The following is a 10,327-nucleotide window of genomic DNA, read 5'->3' as shown; positions in this document are numbered from 1 at the left end:
TCCAACATCAAACAGGAACATATAGGGACAACAAGATGGCTAGAGGACAGCATAATAACACAAACAAGAAGAGCCAAGGCAATATACAATCTTCAGAACAAAAGGATCCTACATTATTGCAAGCCCTGGATACCCTAACACAACTGAAACACAAGAGAATGATCTCGTATCCAGTCTTATAAACATTATAAAGACATTTAAAGAGGAAATTGATAACCTCTTAAAGAAATATAGGAAAATACAATCAAACAGATAGGGGCTTTGGAAGAGGAAGCAAATAAATCCCTTAAAGAAAAAAAAATACAATTAATCAGGTGAATGATAAAAATAAAACTGTTTAAGACCTGAAACTGGAGTATAAGCAATAAGGAAAACACAAAGTGAAGTAATATGGGAGATTGAAAACCTAGGGAAGATAATAGAAACAAGAAACATAAGAATCACCAACAGGACTGGGCACAGTGGTGCACGCCTTTAATCCCAGCACTCGGGAGGCAGAGGCAGGCGGATCACTGTGAGTTCAAGGCCAGCCTGGACTACAAAGCAAGTCCAGGACAGCCAAGGCTACACAGAGAGATGCTGTCTAAAAAAATAAAAACAAACAAACAAACAAAAAGAATCACCAACAGATTAAAAGAGATGGAAGAGAGAATCTCAGGCATAGAAGATATGATAGAAGAAATTGTTAAGTCAGTCAAAGAAACTACTAAAACTAAAACGTTCCTGACAAACTAACTAAAAAAATCAGCATCCAAATTAACAATATCAGAAATGAAAAAAGGGACATAAGAATAGACACTGAAGAAATTGAAAGAATCATTAGGTCTTGCTTCAAAAGGCTGTATTTCACAAAATTGGAAAATCTAAATGAAATGGAAAATTTTGATAGATTTCACTTACCAAAGTTAATCACGTTCAGGTCAACAGTTTAAACAGCCTTATAAGCCCTAAGGAAACAGAATCAGTCATTTAAAACACCCAGGGCCAGATGATTTTACCAAAGAATTTTACCAGATTCTCAAAGAAGAGCTAATAGCAATACTCTTTAAACTATTCCACAAAATAGAAACTGAAGGAACATTACCAAATTTATTCTAAGAAACCATAGTTGCCTTGACCTAAACAACACAAAGTTTCAAGATAAAAGAGAATTTCACACCAATTCTCCTCATGAACACTGTTGAAAAAATACTCAATAAAATACTCGCAAACCTAATGCAAGAACATATCAAAGGTATCATCCACCATGAAGAAGAAGGCTTCATTCCAGTGATGCAGGGATGGTTCAACATGTGAAAAATCCGTCAATGAAATCCACAATATGAACAAATAGAAAGAAAAAAACCTACATGATCATCTCATTAGATGTAAAAATAAACAAACAAACAACAAAACAAAACAAAAAAAACTTTGACAGAAATCCCACCCTCCTTCATGATAAAATTCTAGGAGAGACCAGATAGGATAGTATACATAAGTGACCCCCAAAATTCCACCAGGGAACTCATGCTGCTAAACATCTTCATCAAAGTGGCTGGATACAAAATTAACATGAAAAATCAGTAGCTCTCCTCTATACAAATGATAAACGGACTCTAGAGCTCATTTGTTGATCACTTCCCCCTGGTGGAGGAGTCTTGCCAGGCCACAAAGAAAGACAATGCAGGCAGTAGACTGGGGACAGAAAAGGGCCTCCCCTTTTCTAAAGAGTGGGGGAGGATGAATGGAGGGAGGGTGTGACTGAGAGAGGGTGAGAATGGGTCTACAATTGGGATATAAAGTGAATAAATTAAAAATTAAAAATAAAAGAAACATTCACAGTATATTTTAATAATTTGAATGGTTGGTGTTTTACAAAATATTTTCAGGTATATTATACAGATGTATTTTTATGTATGCATTCATTACATATCTGTATTGCAAATATGACAAATGTAAAATATACTCATTTGTATGAAGTCTCTAATTTTAAACAAATTATTACATTTATTTATTCTGTGAATGTGTGTGTGCATGTGTGCATGTGTACATGTATATAGACACACATGTGCCATGAGAATGATATGGGGGGGTCAGGGGGCCATTTGTGAGAGTTTGTTATTCAAGGAATCAAACTCAGGCTGTTAGCCTGGGCCAAGTGGCTTTATCTGTTAAGCCATCTCACCAGTCTTTCTACTAGATTTTGAATAAGTGATGGGATTTCTCAACCCCCCCCCAAAAGACATTTGTTTTTCTTGGTGCTTCCTTTTCCTATTATTGTGAGATTACTTATGTTTCCTCCATTTTATAAAAGTAATTTTATTGAAATTTTTTATTTATTCTTATTTATGATGTATACTTTAAATTCTTATCTCTGCTGATAGAAATCTTCATGTTTTCAATGGCATTATATGTAGACAACAATTTAATAATCTTTAATTTTTTATTTAACTTCTTCCATTTATTGGTTGGTTTCTCGATCCTATAATGATTCATTTTTAAACACTTGTACGTATCAGTAGCACTATAATGTCTGGTTCAATTCTGTAAATATAAATATGAATTAAATATGTGCATTAAAATCTGTGTTATTTTGTGGGTGATAAATGATAAAGTAGGTGAATTCCCATAATAAATATATTTTTACCTAAAAAAAAACCTCCACACATCTATGAACACTTGATTTTTGACAAAGAAACAAAACCATACAATGGTAAAAAGAAAAGATCTTCAATAAATGGTACTGGCTAACTGGATGTCTACATGTAGAAAAATGAAAATAGATCAATATTTGTCACACCGCATCAAATTCAGGTCCATGTGGATCAAAGACCTCAACATAAAACCTGAAACACTAAACTAATTAAATGAGAAGATGGAAATAGTCCTTGAACTTATTGACACAGGAGACAACTTCTGAATAGAACAGGAACATCCCAGGCTCTAAGATCAACAATTAATAAATGGGACCTCATGAAATTGAAAAGCTTCTGTAAGGCAAAGAACACTATCAAGAGAACAAAGCAACAGCCTACAGATTGGGAAAAGTTCTTCACCAACCCAACATTATGACAAAGGGCTAATCCAAAATATATAAAGAACTAAGAAATTAAACACCAACAAAAATAAACCAATTAAAATTGGGTTACAGAGCTAAACAGAATTCTTGATGGAGGAATCTCAAATAGCTCAGAGGCACTTAAAAAAATGATTGATTTCCTTAGTCACCACAGAAATGTAAATCAAAATTACTCTGAGATTCCATCTTAAACCAGTCAAAATGGCTATGATCAGAAACTCAAGTGACATCACATGCTGGCAGAAGGAAACATTTCTCCGTTGATCTTGTGTGTGAAAATATGTACATGCACCTTGAAAATCTATCTGGCTCTTTCTCATAAAATTGGGAATAGTTGTACCTCAAGACCCAGCTCTATCACTGGATCTTTATATAGCCAAAAGACATTCCACCATACTACAAATATACCTGTTCACCTATGATCATACAAGCTTTATCCATAATAGCTGAAAACTTGAAACAACCTACATGTCCCTCAACCAAAGTATGGATAAAGAAAATGTGGCACCAGTCATAGGAAAGGGGAATGGGGTGAAAGCAGGAGGGAGGAAGAAATGGGAGGATGCACTGGGTGGGATAGCAACTGAGATGTAATATTAATGGTTTTATTTTTCAATAAAAAAGCAAAAAATTTTAATTAAAACAAACACACAAAAAATAAAAGAAAATGTAGTACATTTACACAGTGGAATACTACTCATCTATTGAAAATGAAATCATGTGATTTGCAGGTAAATGGAGGAAATTAGGTAATATTGTCTTGAGTGAGGTAACCCAGACCAAGAAAGACACACATTGTATGCATTCACTTATAAATAGATATTATCCATATACTACAAGACAGCCATTCTACAACCCATAGACTCAACGAAGCTATATAACAAGGAAGGCCTAAAGGAGGATGCTTGAATTTACCTCAAAAGGGGAAACACAATAGACCTTGGAAGTAGATGAAGAGAGAGAACTGAGTGGGAGAGCTGGTGGGAAGGGGAAGAAGGATCAGGATCAGGTCAGAGGCAATCAGGGGTATATGAAGAGAGATGGCTGGAAGAGAAAATTGAAACCAATGGAGTGGGCATCTCTGGTACAAGCTGGAGACCTGAGCCATTAGGCTCCTTGAGGGATATGCATGTGTCTCTAGTTAAGACTCCCAGCAGCAGAGGATATGGAGACTTAATTGGTCAACTCTTATAGCCAGGCAACTCTTCCAGTAGAGGGAGAGGGACAACACTACACCCACAAAACCTTCGACCCAAAACTTACCCAGCCTACAAGCTGTACAGAGATAGAGCAGAGACTAAGGGAAAGGTCAAACAATGACAGGTCCAACTTGATTCCCACCTCATGGGAAATATTCAGCCCCTGACAATATTACTGATATTCTGCTATGCTTGCAGACAGGAGCCTACCATAATTGTCCTCTCAGAGGTTCCACTCAGTAGCAGATTGAAATAGATGCAGAGACCCACAGACAAGCATTAGGTGGTGCTTGAGGAGTCTTGTGGAAGAGTTGGGGGAAGTATAGAGGGACAAAATCAAGGGACAAAATCTCTACAAGAAGAAAAATAGGACCATGGGCCTCTCAGAGACTGAACCACCAAGCAAAGGGCATGCATGGACTGGACCTAGATTGACTATACACGTAGCTGATGGGAAGGTCGGTGTTCATGAGGATCTCCTAGAAATTAAAGCCAAGGAAGTCACTGATGTTGAGTCTGTCAACTGCTTTTGGATCACTTTGCTTCAGGTGGGCTGCCTTGTTGGGCCTCAGTGGAAAAGGATGCCCTTAGTGCTGATGTGACTTACTATGCCAGGGATTGTTGATGGAAGGGGTAATCCTCTTTCTGGGGAGAAGGGGAAGAGAGAAAGAGGGGGATGGTACTGGGACAAAAAGAGGGATTGTGCTGTCATAGGGGTGGATATAAATGAATATTTTAAAAACTTTAAAAAAGCATAAGCTCAGACCACAATGGAATAAAACTTGAATTCAGTACATGAAAGGGGAAATGGTGTGTGGTGATTAATTAGCACAGTTTGAATAACCAGTGGGTCAAGGAAAAAATAAAAAAGAAAGTAATGTCAGCGGGCAGGTAAAACAGAAAGAGTAAAGAATAACAGAAAGTGTGGGAGGGAGGACTCTATAAAAACATAATATATACAAGTATGAAATGTTTAAACACTTAAACATGGACTCTGTTGCCTGCTTTTTTTAATCATGTCCCTATCACAGGACTGCCTCGCCAGGCCACAGTGTAAGAGTACTAACTCAGTCATGATGCTACGTGATTAGCTGGGGTGGGTGGGTAGGATTGTACCCATTTTTTTTTTTTTGAAGAAGAGAGGAGAGGGGAGAAGGAAGAGAGTATGGTACTTGGAGGATAAGAGGGAGGGGGCTATGATTGGGATATAAAGTGAATACATCAATAAATTAATTAAAAAGAAACATAATTGGCTATTCAACTCTTCCCACTCCAAGGAGAAACATAGTTGACTGCATTAACTGTAGAGTCCCTACTATCTGGCATAACCACAAAATTGAGGAAGTAAAAACCTGGTGCCTGATAGGGCAAGTCCTTTCCTGTGGGTTTCCTGAAGAACAGTTTCAAAAGGCTAAACTGTTTCCTGCCCCTCAAGAAAGGAGTTGCAATTCTGCCCTCAAGCAGCATTGAAGCTTCTGGAAAGAGGTACAAATGACCTTCAGTTTCACAGTCCTACTCTGTCTTGGTGAGACATGAACAGCTGGAGGGGAGACTATGGCTTAGAAATGACCCTGACCCACAGCCCAGCCCTCACTAAAAAAGAAATTCCAGGCCACCAAGAGGTTCTGGAGACAAACCTCTCACACAGAATTATCTCCCCAGAGATGGCAGATGAATGTGCCTTCAGAACTTCTGACTTTCTCATCTTATCTCTCATCTCGTCTTATCATATGTAGACAGGACAATGAGTAGGCAGGGTGGGTGGGTGGAAATCAACACATGTGTTCTGATCCTGGGGGTGGCTAGAGGGTCTCAAATATTCAGGCCTGCAATCTGATTGTGGATTTCATGGGCCATGAATTCTCATTTTCTTGCAGGGACACTCCCTAAGCCTATCCAGGACCAAAAACCACAGATGAATACTTATATATTATCATTTCATCAAAGATACCCCAAAATTGGGGTTAGTACCAATAGATCCCTGAAAATATACATCCCAGGTGAGTAATCTACACCATTGCCATAGCCTTTCCCTTATGGGGAATTTCAGGTAGAAAGTGAACTAGAGAGAGTATGGTTTCTGAGCCAGATCCCCACAGCTGGAGCCAAGCACTGCCATGTGAAGGGCAAGACTCAGGGATATAGGTATTTTGTTAAAATAAGCTCCTCTGTCCATAGCCTGTCATTTTCCCTTTAGACCTGTCCAAGAAGTCCTCCCTTTCTGTCTTGGTAAGGCCATATAATGAACCCCAAAAATGCCTCATGCTTCAGTGTTTCTCTGCCATCAATTATGACAGATTTTATCTGTATCAGGTAGGAAGTGTTGACATCAACCATCAATGTGACTAAAATATTCAGACTGGACTGTCTTTGGCAAGCTTCAGCCTTGGCTCTGTGAGCAGGTCTACTGGAGGCCAATACAGATGCACCCAACTTCTTTCCTAAGTTTTTCTAAGCTCCAGTGACACCCTAGATATCCAAGTAACAAGTGAGGGTCACAGAAGATTCAATTAGGAACTTAGCCTCAGCACAATCCTTCATGGGTGTGCTCAGGAGCTGATATCTGAGATGAGGACAAGAGATTTTAGACAGAAACAGATGCAGAGACAAAGGAGCAGAAGAAGGGTTCAATCAGAGGAAAGAGATGGAGTCCTAGGTGATACAAGTTCTACCTCAAGACCCAGCTATGCCACTCCAAAGTATATACTCGAAAGATGCTCTATCATACAAGGGCATTTCTTCAACTATGCTCATAGCAGCTTTATTCTTAGTGGCAAGAATCTGGAAACAACCCAGGTGACACCTCCCCTTTCAATGAAACCATGTTCCACAATACATTCAGGAGAGAATGTGATCCTGTATTGTCAAAGTACAAAGTAGATAATTTCATTATTCTTAAGGAGAAAACAACACACGCTCACCCACAGCTCAAATAAAAGGTCCTAGTTGAGCAGTTCCAAGCAGAATTCACTATGAGAGCTTTTGTTTTCCCTCGGGGATAATTACAGGTGACATATTTCTGGTACTCATACCCCTACCTAATGTTAACTCATAAAGCTTATAGTCTCTGGTGAGGTGACTAATATCATTCTGATTTGTAGGGCTCCTTCAGCATTCTCTGTTCAAAACAATTATTGACAAAAATATGGTTAGAGATGCCATGGATGTTCAGTTAGATTTATATTTAATGTCATTATGCTGGAGGCCAACAGAAATTTATTAAGGCATGATATGGAGACTGAAGAGGGTGCCCTCTAACTAAAGGATATTCCTAATGGAGGGAGTAGAACACCAACACAACGCTAAAAACTTTGATCCAGAATTTACTCTCCCTACAAGTCATGCAGGTGTAAAGATAGACCAGGTACTGCAGAGATTGAGGGAATGTCTGACCACTGCCTGGCCCAACCCAAGTCCCACTGCACAGAAGAGAGCCAACCTCTGACATTATTAATGATACTCAGCCGCTTACAAGACAGGATTCTATCAGAGTTGTTCCCTGAGTAGTTCCACCTATCAATGGTTGGAAACAGATTACATAGGGAATCTAGTGGCAAAGTGGGAGGAAGAAAAAAGTGACATATAGGCAACAAGAGCTCCACAAGAAGATCAACAAAGCCAACCTACCATGGCCCAACTAAGGACCATGCCTGGACTGTACCTAGGTCCTCAATGTAGATGTAGCTGAGGGCAGATTAAGATTCATGTGGGACCACTAGTAAGGGCAATGGGGGCTGTCTCTGAAATCAACTCTGTTGGTTGCTTTTTGAGCACTTCCCTCTGATGGGATTGACTTGCCAGGCCACAAGGAAAGAGGAAGAATCTAATCTTGATATTATTGATAAGCTGGAGTGGGTGGGTAAGGGGGCTCCACTTTTTTAAGGAATAGGGGATTGAGAAGGGAGGGTGGGACTAGGAGGAGAGGAGGGAAAGGCTGCAATAGGGTTGTACAATGAATAAATAAATAAACATAATTACCAAAAAAGAAATGCTCACTACTTTCCATGTTAATGGAATACAAAAATTTCCAGGTACTATGAAGAAACATCTTAGGAAGGCCCTAGTCAGATATAAAACACTAAGCAGAAACAGGTCTCTAGTGCCAGCCTCTTTTTCTCACTATCCAGATTCTTTTGTTTACAGGTTTCCTGTCAGAATCTCTTTCTCAGTACAGTCATTTCCCACAGCATCTCAGTGGAAGAGGTAACCTGGTTAAAATAATTACAAGGCCTGCTCGACTCTCCTTTTGTTCAAAACAAGTAAACACAAAGTTCAGGCCACATCAGTCATAAGAACAAAAGAATGACTCGTTTGCCAGCTAAAGGGTCCCACACCTTTCCAAAAACACTCTTCCTACCTCATCAGCTGTACTGAAGACAGGCTCCTGCACCTTACCCCTGCAGATTTCCTCTTAGCAGGTTCACATCCCAACAGAGAGATAATAGTTGTAGGCCACAACATTTAGAAGTACAGAGATGACCAGCTGCACTAAAGGCATAAGTCTAGTATGCATAAGTCTACCCTACAAAATAGTACAGGAGCAGAAGTCATGCAGGACACCATATATATAGGCCAAAATACCAGGATACCAAAGAAGAAACAAAAACCAAATAACAGCACACCCATTCAACAACAACAAAAAAACTCATAAATCAATACATAGACCTATAATTATTCCAATTTCAAATGCCTAAATATCCATGTAAGAACACATCAAAATGAACCAGGGAAATGTGGAGCCCATCTATACTATGAAAAAAGGTCAGAATATTTCAATGCAGTGGAAGCAGAGAAAATTACCATAAAATCAACTTTTTGAAAATAATAGAGGTCCTTAAAATAAAATTTTAAATCCCTTAAAGAAATAGAAGAAGGATAAACATATTTGAAGAAATCAATAAATCTCTTAAAGAATGCCAAGAAAGTCAAGAAAAGACATCCCAGTGAACAAAGCTATTTAAAAAACATAAATAAAAATAGAGGCAATAAAGAAAATACAAAATAAGGAAACTGGAAATCGAAAATCTAGGTAAGGGAGCAAGAATTGCAGACACAATCATCACCAACAGAATATGAGATAAAGGAGAAAATCTCAGAAGTTGACAATATTGTAGAAGAAATAGATGCTTCATTCAAAGAAAATATTAAATCTAAAAAATCCCTAACACAAAATATTTAAGACATGAAAATACCAAATTTAAGAATAACATGAATAGAATAATAAGAATAACCCTAGCTCAAAAACCCAGAAGATATTTTAACAACATCATAGGAGAAAAGATTTTTAACCAAAAATACATGTCTGTAAAGGTACAAGAAGCTTAAAGAAGACCAACTCAAAGTTAAAGAAATGCTCCACATTTCCTCCCAGTCCTACTCTCTCCTTCACCCTTTCATCCCTAGTCCTCAGAAAGGGTGAGCCCTCCTCTGCTATCCTTTGATGCCAGCCTATCAAGTCACATCTGGATTTTCTGTATCCTTTTCCTCTGTGACCTGGAAAGGCGGCCTCACCAGGGTGACAGGAAGGTTACTGATTTTTTTTTTATTAATTTATTCTTGTTACATCTCAATGTTTATCCCATCCCTTGTATCCTCCCATTCCTCCCCCCCCCCCATTTTCCCATTATTCCCCTCCCCTATGACTGTTCCTGAGGGGGATTACCTCCCCCTATATATTCTCATAGGGTATCAAGTCTCTTCTTGGCTACTTGCTGTCCTTCCTCTGAGTGCTACCAGGTCTCCCCCTCCAGGGGACATGGTCAAATGTGAGGCACCAGAGTACGTGAGAGAGTCGTATCACACTCTCCACTCAACAGTGGAGAATATTCTGACCATTGGCTAGATCTGGGAAGGGGTTTAAAGTTTACCTCCTGTATTGTCCTTGGCTGGTGCCTTAGTTTGAGCGGGACCCCTGGGCCCAAATCTGCCTATCATATTGTTCTACTTGTAGATTTCTAGGACCCCTCTGGATCCTTTTATTTTGCTGTTCTCCCATGCGTCTCTCATTTAGATTCCCAATAGTATGCCTTCCCCTCTGTCCCAGTTTCCTGGTAAGTGAAGGCTTTTGTGG

The sequence above is a fragment of the Acomys russatus genome, chromosome 19 (assembly GCF_903995435.1).
Source record: "Acomys russatus chromosome 19, mAcoRus1.1, whole genome shotgun sequence".
NCBI classification, from domain to species: Eukaryota; Metazoa; Chordata; class Mammalia; order Rodentia; family Muridae; genus Acomys; species Acomys russatus.
Note: the sequence above shows the minus strand (reverse complement) of the source record.